At 47.8% G+C, this 8423-nt stretch overlaps 1 long non-coding RNA gene across 1 annotated transcript; it reads left to right on the top strand.

The window, feature by feature from the left end:
- The first annotated feature begins 878 nt into the window (after positions 1-878).
- LOC123185231 (uncharacterized) lies at positions 879-4169 on the top strand. The gene is made up of 2 exons (XR_006493236.1): positions 879-1862; positions 3960-4169. It is a non-coding gene; the product is annotated as an uncharacterized lncRNA (long non-coding RNA).
- The last annotated feature ends 4254 nt before the right edge of the window (positions 4170-8423 follow it).

Raw genomic sequence — 8423 nt, 5'->3', positions numbered from 1 at the left:
ACTCGTTTGTCAAAGAAGCAACTTAGCTTTACCTCTTCTCCTTCCCTTCCGTTTTCCCTCTGGTGCCATTCTAGATCTCGGGACGAGATCCTCTCATAGTGGTGGAGTGTTGTGACGCCCCGAGACCGTTGCGCCAGGTGTCTTCCAGTTATTCGCCGACGTTGCCATGTCATTTGCTTGCGTGGCGCATCTTTTCATGTCATCATGTGCATTGCATCATCATGTTTTAAAACTTGCATTCGTCCGGGTTCTCTGACTTCTCTCCGTTGTCCGTTTTGAGCCCAACCAAACTTGCACGCACCCGCGGCATGTCCGAAATAGTATTTTATAAGTGGCCAGAAAATGTTCTCGGAATGGGATGAGAGTTGGCGTGCGGTCTTGTTCTAGTGTATGTAGACCGCCTGCCAAGTTTCATCGCAATCGGAGTTCGTTTGACGCCCCAACGATTAACTATAGTGGCAGTATAGCCGGTCTAACGTCGGACGTTTTTGGTCTCCGGAAACAGATGCTGGGCCCTCTCTCTCTCGCTTCTCCCCCTCGCAGTCTCGCCACAGCCCACCTAGTCCATCCTCCTTCCCCTCTTCGCTTCCGGAGTTGTCCGATGCGATCGCACGGTCCGAGACCCTCTCTGCTCAGTGCATCAAACCCCTCGCGCGCGCGTCCGAAAATTTGTCCTGGACCCGACCCGAGCAGTCGTCACTGTTGGATCCGGATCATCCCCAAACGTCTACAAAACATCTCCATTTTTTTATTTGGACTCCCTAGCTATTTATTCGCGACTGTCCGTTTCCGATCGGAGGGATGAGATAGCCCCTAACTTAATTCACCTGCCATATATATACACAAGGTCCAACCCTAAAAATCAGGAACCTTGACCCATCCTTCTGCGCGCCGCCACTGCAAATCCCCCTCAGGATCTCCCCTCACCCAACCAGCCATTTCCTTTGATCCATCCTCGTGCCCGCTTCCAGATCGAGCACGAGGCTCGATCCCGAGCGCAGTCACCTGCCCAAACTCCGAGACCCCGCCGCCTCGATCGAGAGCCTCCTCCTCCCTCTTCGATCCAGAGGAGTGGAGCTCCGCCGCTGCTCCCCTTCCCTCCATCTCTCCCTGCTACTCCCTCTTCTCACATCTCTCCCTTTCTCTTTGTGTCTTGCAGGTTGCCATGGATGCCCGAACGCCTCCAGGACCCCGTCTGCCCCGCCCCGCCCCGATCCGGCCACCAGGACCCTCCAGCGCCGCTGCCTCCGTCATGGATGTCAGGCCCTAAGGTCCCCGCGCCCGTCCTCATGGCTCCCCGCATCCTCTTCGTCGCTTCAGAGCTTCCTCGCGACGGACTCGCCTCCCGCGCCTATCCTGGACAGGATCCGCACTGCCGGAGGCTCTGTAGCAGCCGCACAGGACGGCGTCGACCTTCGCTGCTCGCCTTCCTCCATGCCTCCTCGCCGTCTCCTCCACCTTCCTCCTATGCCTGCACCTGCAAGCTGCCTAGTCCAACGCCGTGGCACTGCCCTCACCTCGTCCCCTGAACCGCAAGCAGCCGTCGCCCGCCTCCTCTGCATCGAGCTCGTGCACTCATCCGCGTCACCTCGGTCCCGCGACGACCCTCCTCTGCGTCTAGCGCCAAGTCCAACTGCTCCCCTGATCCGGTCGCGCCGCCTTGGATCCGGCAGGTTTCCCATCGCCGCGCCAAGTCCCGCTTCGCCGTGTCGTTCTCTTCTTCCCCTGCAACAAGCCGCAGCTCCTCGCTCGTCGTCCTGTTGACCGCGCCCCCTCCAGCTCCTCGTTTGGCTAAGCAGAGGCCCAGCCACGCCAGATCCACCGGCCTGCTATTTCCACCGCCTTGGGCCAAGGCCCACTGGGTGAGAACTCCCACTGTGCACTATTGGCCCAGTCCGATTCAGCCCGCCTCTGTTTTTTTTTTCAGATCTGCAATTTGTCTATTTTTCCAGAGGAGAGCATTTTGCAGGAAACCCTTGCACTTCATGCATATAAAAAACTCATCAACCGTGCATCGGAATTAAACAAACTTACTATGAAACTTGTTTAGAATTTTGTCTAGACTCATAATATCCAACTTTCATCTATGTTTAAAATGTTTAAGATGCCGTTTGGTTAAATTTGCTCCTATGCCATGTTGAAATGATTTGTTTAATAACTTAATAACCGTAGCTCCAAACCTAATAATATTTATATGTAAATGGGGTAGAAAAATGCCTAGTTTAACATGATGCACTCATCTAGCATGTTTAACAACTCTAAAATTATGTTTAGGGAAGAACAGTATGAAACCTAATATATGCACATGAGGAGTTTCCGGACTCATTGCTTGGTGTTTCCGGCCCCATTTAAACTTGCCTAGTTAAGTAGTTCTACTATGCTCCACCTCTTGCCATGTGAATCAACATTTAATATGGTTGGGTACATAAACAAGATCGAAACTAAATAACTTGAATGTGGTGTTTCGTCAACATGCAACGGAGTTGCATATTGAGCTCCACATAATTTGTAGGATTGCTTGTGCACTTTGCCATGCCATGCTTCTTTAAACCGGACATGCATCATACTTGGTTGTGCATCATGCCATGTTCATGTGGTGGTTGTTTACTATGTTGTTTGCTACTTTCCGGTGGTGCTTCTTCGGGTTGGTTCTGATAATGTCCGTTCGTCTTCTTCATGGACTCGTTCTTCTTCCTTGCGGGATCTCAGGCAAGATGACCATACCCTCGAAATCACTTCTATCTTTGGTTGCTAGTTTGCTCGCTCTTTTGCTATGCCTATGCTGGGATACCTACCACTTGCTTATCATGCCTCCCATATGGTTAATTCAATCCTCTAACCCACCTTGTCCTAGCAAACCGTTGTTTGGCTATGTTACCGCTTTGCTCAGCCCCTCTTATAGCATTGTTAGTTAAAGGTGAAGATTGGAGCTTGTTCCATGTTTGGAACATGGATATTTTGTTGGGATATCACAATATCTCTTATTTAATTAATGCGTCTATATACTTGGTAAAGGGTGGAAGGCTCGGCCTTATGCCTGGTGATTAGTTCCACTCTTGCCGCCCTAGTTTCCGTCATATCGGTGTTATGTTCCCGGATTTTGCGTTCCTTATGCGGTTGGGTTATAATGGGAACCCCTTGACAGTTCGCTTTGAATAAAACTCCTCCAGCAAGGCCCAACCTTGGTTTTACCATTTGCCACCTAGCCTTTTTCCCTTGGGAGTCGCGCATCCCGAGGGCCATCTTTATTTTTAAACCCCCGGGCCAGTGCTTGTCTAAGTGTTGGTCCAACCCAGAGCACCATGTGGGGCCGTCCCTTGGCAACTTGGGTTACGTTGGCTCACATACGCTTAGCTTATCCGGTGTGCCATGAGAACGAGATATGTGCAGCTCTAACCGGGATTTGTCGGCACAGCGGGTGGTCTTGCTGGACTTGTTTTACCATTGTCGAGGATGTCTTGTAACCGGGATGCCGAGTCTGATTGGATTGTCTTGGGAGAAGGAATATCCTTCGTTGACCGTGAGAGCTTGTGATGGGCTAAGTTGGGACACCCTTATAGGGATTTGAACTTCCGAAAGCCGTGCCCGCGGTTATGGGCAGATGGGAATTTGTTAATGTTCGGTTGTAGAAAACCTGAACTTGATCTTAATTAAAATACATCAACCGCGTGTGTAACCGTGATGGTCTCTTCTCCGTGGAGTCCGGGAAGTGAACACGGTGTTGGTGTAATGCTTGACGTAGGTTGTTCTAGGATCACTTCTTGATCATTAGTTGTTCGACCGTGCTTTTGCCTTCTCTTCTCGCTCTCTTTTGCGAATATGTTTAGCCACCATATATGCTAGTCGCTTGCTGCAGCTCCACCTCATCCCTTTTACCCTTCCGATAAGCTTAAATAGTCTTGATCGTGAGGGTGTGAGATTGCTGAGTCCCCGTGACTCACATATACTTCCAAAACCAGTTTGCAGGTGCCGATGTTACCGAGCAAGTGACGCAACCAAGCTCAAGGAGGAGCTCGATGAAGATCTTGTCCTTTGTCTTGTTTCGTTTTCAGTTGATCAGTAGTGGAGCCCAGTTGGCGTCGATCTGGGGACCTTGTCACATTTGGGGTTGTTCTTTATTTTGGTTCCGTAGTCGGACCTTGATTTTATTTGGATGTTGTAATGCTTTATTCATGTAATTGTGTGAAGTGGCGATTGTACGCCAACTATGTTTCTCTTTCCCTTTATGTATTACATGGGTTGTGTGAAGATTACCTCACTTGCGACATTGCTTTCAATGCGGTTATGCCTCTAAGTCGTGCTTCGACACGTGGGAGATATAGCCGCATCGAGGGCGTTACAAGCTCAATATGCAACGAGTTGCATATTGACGAAACAACACATCAATTATTTAGTCCTGTCTCGTTTATGTACCCAACAATATTAAATGTTGTTAAACATGGCAAGAGGAGAGGCATAAGTAAACTAACTATTTAGGCAAGTTCAAATGAGGCCGGAATCAACAAACAACAATTCCGGAAAATCCTCATATGCAAATTTTAGGTTTCGTACTGTTCTACTCTAAACCATATTTTAGAGTTGTTAAACATGCAAAGTGAGTACATCATGTTAATCTAGGCATTTTTCTACCCCACTTACATATAAAGATTATTTAAAATGGAGCTACGGTTATTTAGTTATGAATTAAATCATTTTAGCATGGCAATATGGAAAATTAATGCAAACATCAATTTAAACATTTTAAATGTGCATAAAAGTTGGATATTATGAAATTAGATGAAAAACCAAACATTTTACATATATAAAGTTTTTACATACGACGCACGGTTTGTGAGATATGATATGCATGAAGTTAAGGGTCTAATCTGCAAAACTGGCGTTCTCTGGAATAATAGAAAAATTCACAGCAAGGAAAAAAAACACATCGGGCCGAATCTTGCTGGCCCAACAGGAAGAGGGGATCTGGAGGGGCTGCTCACATCGGGCCTTGGCCCAGCTGGTGGAGAGGCCTCGCAGGCCTGGTGCGGCCTTGGCGCTCCTGGGCTGACGTGGGGAAGCGGTTGTGGCCTGGTGAGGCAGCAGACCCGTGGCCCAGTTCGGTCATCGGCGAGGAGGAGAGACTAGTTGGGGGGAAGCAGTCATCGGCGAACGGGAGGTGGCCCCGACGCGTGGAGAGGAAGCGGAGAGCACAGACGGGCGAGGCGGACGCAGGTGGGACTCCGGCAAGCGGCATGATGGAGAGGGGTCGACGCGAGAGCTCGGGGTCCCCGTCGGTCAGGGAGGGGCTCGTCTCGCTCGCACAAAGGCGAGCCGGGCAATGGCTATGCTGGAACGGGGGACGATGGTGCCCTCTGGCGGATGAGGATGACGGCCTGACTAGGGGCAAGGCAAGGACGCAGATCCGGCAGGACGGATCCATTCCCGGCAGTATCCGGCAGATCTGGCGAGGTGGCTACCATGCTCCTTCAGGCAGCCTCCATGGCGGCGCTGCGTTGAAGACAGAGAGAAAGATGCTCTATGAGAGAGAGGACGAGAAGCACGGGAAAGAGAGGGAGAAGGGGTGGTGATGCTCATCTGCGGGTCCGCGGCGGTGTGGCTGACCGGACGGAGGCGGGGAGGAGGCTGCAGTAACTGCGGTTGGATGAGGAGAAGGAGCTCGAGGGGAGGCTCGGGCGCAGGTGATTTGTTGGAAGAGAATCGGGGTGGATCCCCATGGAGGATGAGATTGTCGGCGGCTCCATTGGACAGGGGAGGATGCGGGATGGATCCTGATGGAGAGGCGAAGTGGAAGGAGAGGTGGTTGGCTCTGGTTGGTGTGGTGGTGAAATCGAAGAGGGGATTTTTGGACCGGGGATGAAACCGAGGAGGAAGAGACAGGAGGAGTGGCGGCGGCTTCGGGTGGATGGGACAAGTGCCCTAGGTTTTAGGGTTTGGTCTGAAATTAGACTAGGGGTGGACTATATATATGGAAAAGAGGGGAGTTGGATCATCCGATCGAAATCCGACGGTCGGCAAAAGAAACCTTTGGGAGTTCAAACAAATAATCGCAGATGTTTTAGGGGTGTTTGGGGATGATCCGAATCCAACGGTGACGACTGCCTGGGTCGGGTTCGGGGGAGTTTCGGACGCGCGAGAGTGGTCTATGCACTGCGCAAAGAGGGGTAGGCTGGGCCTAGGTGGACTGTGAAGAGGAGTTGGGCTGAGAGGAGAGAAGAGAAGGAGAGGCCCGGCAGCAGTTTTCGGAGACCGATAACGTCCGACGTTAGACCGACTATAATGCCGCAATAGTTATCTGTTGGGGGATCAAACGGACTCCGAATGCGAAGAAACTTGGCAGGCGGTCTACCTACAACATAATAAGACCGCATGCCAACTTTCAACCCATTCCGAGAAAATTTCCCAGCTACTTATAAAATACTATTTTCGGCGTGCCGCGGGCGTGTGCAAGTGTGTCTGGGCTCAGAACGGACAACGGAAAGAACTGGGAGACCCGGACGGATGCAAGTTTCGAAAACATGATGATGCAATGCACACGATGATATGGAAAGATGCAACACGCAAGCGAATGACAAGGTAACAACAACGAAATATCTGGATGACACCTGGGGCATCTGTCTCGGGGCGTTACATAGGGCGCGCCCTCCACCCTTGTGGAAGCCTCGTGTCCTTCCCGGACTACTTCCTATTTTCCTACTTACTTAAATATCCCAAAACGGTGAAAAATTGCCATTAGAACTATTTTGGAGTCAGTTTACTTACCGTACCATGTACCTATTCCCTTTCGGAGTCTGAAACATTCTGGGAAGTGTCCCTTATGTATTCCTCCAGGGTTACGGTTTCAATAACATTAGTTTCAACATTTATGGGAGTACCTGAGATATAATGTTTGATTCTTTGACCGTTTACCACCCTCGGATTTGTGCCTTCGAAGTTGTTGATTTTTATGGCACCGGAACGGCAGGCCTCGTCGATAACATAAGGACCTTCCCATTTAGAGAGAAGTTTGCCTGCAAAAAATCTTAAACGAGAGTTGTATAACAATACATAATCACCTACATTAAACTCATGCTTTTGTATCCTTTTATCATGCCATCTTTTAACTTTTTCTTTAAACAGTTTGGCATTCTCGTAGGCCTGGGTTCTCCATTCATCAAGTGAGCTAATGTCAAAAAGCCTCTTCTCACCGGCAAGTTTGAAGTCATAGTTGAGATCTTTAATATCCCAAAATGCCTTATGTTCTAATTCAAGAGGTAAGTGACATGCTTTACCATAAACCATTTTATATGGAGACATACCCATAGGATTTTTATATGCAGTTCTATAAGCCCATAATGCATCATCAAGTTTCTTGAACCAATTCTTTCTAGATCTATTAACAGTCTTTTGCAAAATTAATTTAAGCTCTCTATTACTCAATTCTACTTGACCAGTAGACTGTGGATGATATGGAGATGCAATTCTACGATTAACATCATACTTAGCAAGCATCTTACGAAAAGCACCATGAATAAAATGTGAACCACCATCAGTCATTAAGTTCCTAGGGACTCCAAACCTCAGAAAAATAACTTCTTTAAGCATCTTAATATAGGTGTTATGATCAGCACTACTAGTTGGAATAGCTTCTACCGATTTAGTAACATAATCAACAGCAACGAAAATATGTGTATACCCATTAGAGGAAGGAAATGGTCCTATATAATCAAAGCCCAAACATCAAATGGTTCAATGACAAGTGAATAATTCCTAGGCATTTCTTGACGTCTACTAATATTACCAATTCTATGACATTCATCACAAGACAAAACAAACTTACGGGCATTCTTGAAGAGAGTAGGCCAATAAAAACTGGATTGCAATACCTTATGTGCAGTTCTATCTCCAGCATGGTGTCCTCCATAAGCCTCCGAATGGCACTTGTGTAGGATCCGTTTCTGTTCATGCTCAGGTACACAACATCTAATAACACCATCTACTGCTTTATAAAGATGTGGTTCATCCCAGAAGTAATGTCTTAAATCATAGAAGAACTTTTTCTTTTGCTGGTATGTGAAGCTAGGTGGTATAAATTTAGCAACAATATAATTAGCATAATCAGCATACCATGGAGCAGTATGAGAAGCATTTATGACAGCTAATTGTTCATCAGGAAAGCTATCATCGATAGGTAGTGGGTCATCAAGAACATTTTCTAACCTAGACAAGTTGTCTACAATGGGGTTCTCAGCTCCCTTTCTATCAATAATATGCAAATCAAATTCTTGTAGCAAGAGAACCCATCTAATAAGTCTAGGTTTAGCATCTTTCTTTTCCATCAGATATTTAATAGCAGCATGATCAGTGTGAATAGTTACTTTAGAATCAACTATATAAGGTCTAAACTTATCACAAGCAAATACAACTGCTAAAAATTATTTTTCAGT

The sequence above is a fragment of the Triticum aestivum genome, chromosome 2A, assembly GCF_018294505.1.
Source record: "Triticum aestivum cultivar Chinese Spring chromosome 2A, IWGSC CS RefSeq v2.1, whole genome shotgun sequence".
In the NCBI taxonomy this organism is placed as follows: domain Eukaryota; kingdom Viridiplantae; phylum Streptophyta; class Magnoliopsida; order Poales; family Poaceae; genus Triticum; species Triticum aestivum.
Note: the sequence above shows the minus strand (reverse complement) of the source record. Positions and strands in the feature narration are given on the sequence as shown.